Here is a 3,621-nt window from a genome sequence, read left to right as displayed (position 1 = left end):
GCTGGGAGGTCCTGGAGGAGACAGAGCCCAGCTGCTCAGCGCTGCAGCCTCGCCCGGACAGACACGGGGGGGTGGGACCGAGGAGGCGACGCAGATGAGAGCTTTGTAACCACCCCACATCTCCTCCTCTCACTTCCCAGTTTCACGGGGATCTGATGCGTTGAAGGTAGAGCTTGGAGCAGGGGATCAAAACACCATGTTACTTTGTCTCCACCTGCCCCTTTCAAATTTATGAACTGAGCCTCTTCCCCTGCCCCTGGTGGAAACTCCAGCAGATCCTATGACTTTCCTGCTTTCGGTTACATAATAGAATATCTATGGTCAAGTTAGACCATGAACCCTACCTCTGTCACATAGTTAAAGCATCATCTCAGAGACGGAGCCCAACCCTGTGTCCTCCCCTCTCCTGAGGGGGATTCCCTCTGTCCCTCAAATATACCGCATCTGTCCCCACTTCAGTGCCCATGCCCTTCACGTGCTGACCCCGCCTCGCCCCAACGAGGTGGTCCCTGATCATCCCAGACACAAGGTCCCACCGTGCTCTCCACGCCATTGTCCCATTTTATTCAGCCTTTGAAATCATAATGTGCTGAGACCTGAAATGTCCCTAAGAAAGGGGAAAATGTCTGATTCAAAAGCAACACGTTCAGCTCATGAATGGCTGGGTTCAAAGCCACGGATTTAGACTAAGCCCCACCTTTCCCGGATGATGAAGCCAAGCTCAGAGAGGCTCGCAGGCTCCCCCTGATACACAGCAAACCGGCCGCGGCGCCCAGACCAGGAATTTTGCCGCCTCCTCCGCCCGGCACAGTTGGGAGGCGGCATTAGGAAGCCCAGAGCGTGATGCAGGGCACGTCTACACGGTCAGAGTTGACCCCGAGACCTGCCGATAAAATGCTCATTATGATTATTCTGGTTATTTACTGACAGACACTGTAGCTAGAGAAAAACACTGGAATCTCTATTGTGCTCATCGTTAAATGCCTCATTACGGAAGAATGTTCCTGAATGGTGCAGTGGGGTGAACAATTTACACAGCATTCAATCCCATGAGCCGAAAATGCCACTGGTGGAATTGGAATTATGTGAGAAGAAGTGTATTTTTCTCAAGCCAAGCTTGCATTTTTCAAGAGCAAATGGAGGAACCAACATTCCCGATCCGAATATCGGGTGATACAGTCACCTCCCAGGATGGGCTGGCCATATACCTGCTGCTAAATTCAGTTTCCTGGCTGGAGCGGTGGCAAAATCCAGTCCCTAAAAGGGCGTCTTCCCCATTGTGGCTGTGGGTTTCCCCGGGTCTCCCCCGCTAAGGGCCCCCGGAGCCCCAGGTGCTGTCCCTCGCCAGAGCGACTCCTTATGCAGTGCAGGCCGCCCTGGGCTGACAGAGAAGCTCAGCTCCACTCATAGGGGGGCAGAGGCACGGGCATCATTGCTCCCCAAAATGTCACAAGGTCTTCCCGGGACCTGCCTGGACTGCGCTGAGTAAACGGGAGGAAGCAGCTCGCAGAAGCTGATGCAGGGGTGCCGGGGTGGCTCAGTCGTTAAGCGTCTGCCTTCGGCTCAGGTCACGATCCCGGGGTTCTGGGATCGAGCCCCGCATCGGGCTCCCTACTCAGCGAGGAGCCTGTTTCTCCCTCTCCCTCTGCCTGCCGCTCCCCCTGCTTGTGCTCTCTCTCTCTCTTTCAAATAAATAAAATCTTAAAAAAAAAAAAAAAGAAAGAAAGCTGATGTAGCTCATCCTTCAGGAAATATGAGTGAGGGTGACAGAGCCACCCTGCACAAGACCCAAGATGTGGGGAGGGTCTGAAAGGTGCCAGCGACGGAGGCCTCTCTCTCTCTCTGTCTCTCTGTCTCTGTCTCTCTCTCCAACTGCAAGCACCAACACAACAGTAGCCCCTGGGCCTAGGAGCTTAGAGGGTGCACCAAGACAGTGCATGATTCTCCCCCTCCCGTCCCCGGGCCGGATGGCTCGAGGTCGCCCTCAGCCGAGCCACACAAAGACTCCTGATGCAGAGCCCCGAGGCCAGGCCTGGCACCTCCCGGCCTGTTCCTGACTCGGAGCCTCAGCAGGAGGATAATGACAGAGCCCCTCTGAGTCTGCTCAGTCCTTCAGGAAGTGGGAAGCAAGAGCTTTGGGAGGGGGGAGGCTGGGACAGATGCAGGGGTTGGCGGGGAGCAGGTTGGGCAAGAGCCTCAAAGCACGGAGCAGATCTGAACCCTGTAACGGAAATCGGAGCAGCCAACGGGGAGATGGACGACGTTCCAGCCACTTCCCTCCATGGACATTATGATGGCTGTGCCCAAGTCCTGCCACCTTCCTCTGACCACCAGCCACTCTAATCCGTGATTTATGAATGGAATTAATAGAAGCCAGTCAGGCATGGCTGTGCCCACAGAGCTGTGTTCAACAACAGCTGCTTCCCGTACTCATCACATCGGGGCAGGAACAACACCGGCAGAACGCCTGGCCAGCCATCCTGCGGCAGGAGAGCTAACTAGAACGACGGCTCTGCCCCCCACGCCCCCAGCCAAGGAGGTGGGAGAGAGGACACAGGTCTGGGGCTGGCCTGGCTCCCTGCGCGTCTTCCTCCCAGACCTTCCAGCTTCATGCCTCACCCTCCTCCACTGGGGGATAGAGGAGGTGATCTGCGCTCTGGCTCAGCGAGTCCCACGGGACACAGACGTCCCGGGGAGCTGCTCTGGAAGGTGTGGGCAGCTTTCCCATCTATGGGAAAGCCCATGGTTCTCCCAGGTAATGGGTGGTGTAATACAGCCCGTTTGCTTGGTTTTTTTTTTTAACGCCATCTTGACCTAGTCTTGAGGCCTTGATTAAGGAGGGTCCCTTCCTTTTCCTGCGTAGCTGATGAAATTCTCCCCCCAACCCCCTCCTATATGGGGCTGCAAGCCACAAAGGACCTCCCTAAGTCCCCGGGGCCACGCACCGAGTCACTTGAGACAGGCCCTATGCCCCAGAGCCCAAGAAATTATTCACGTTGCCAGTCCACAGGGAGCCCACAGAGCCTAGCTACCCTCCCCCTTCTCCGCTGTCCATAAGCTGCCCCCTGCAGTCCCAGCTTGATGCTACCTGTTCTGAGTCCCACAGCGGCCCCGCCCGACACTGTAAACAGCAAGGAGCTCTGCCTTTGACCTCTCCAAGTGTCGCTGCATTGTGTCCCGCCATCAAAAGAATCTTCGAATCTCACGACATTTGGGCCCAGGTGGGAAATCTGCACTCTGGCCAGCCTTCGGCTGTTCCCCCACCGTGTGCCCCTTCATTCCTCATCCTGACTCCCCGTTTTCTTCTGTGTTCCTCCTGCAGAATCGGGATAGCCCAGTGGTTACTCCTGACATCCTGGGCACAAGTCCCCGTGCCCCTGGGGCTTGTCACTGCATCCCCGATGCTCCTCCCCTCCCCCAAGAAAGGGAGTCAATCATCACTCCTCCTTCAGGGGCTGCTGTGCGGGCAGGTGCAACCACACATCTGCTGTGATCAGAAACCCTCTGGGGCATCCCAGTGCAGGGGGCACATAAGCGCTCATGCCCGCCCTCCACACACACACACACACTCACACACACACACACACCCACACACACACGCGCACACACACACACACACAC

This window comes from Neomonachus schauinslandi, chromosome 14 (genome assembly GCF_002201575.2).
Source record: "Neomonachus schauinslandi chromosome 14, ASM220157v2, whole genome shotgun sequence".
NCBI classification, from domain to species: Eukaryota; Metazoa; Chordata; class Mammalia; order Carnivora; family Phocidae; genus Neomonachus; species Neomonachus schauinslandi.
This window is presented reverse-complemented; position numbering follows the sequence as displayed.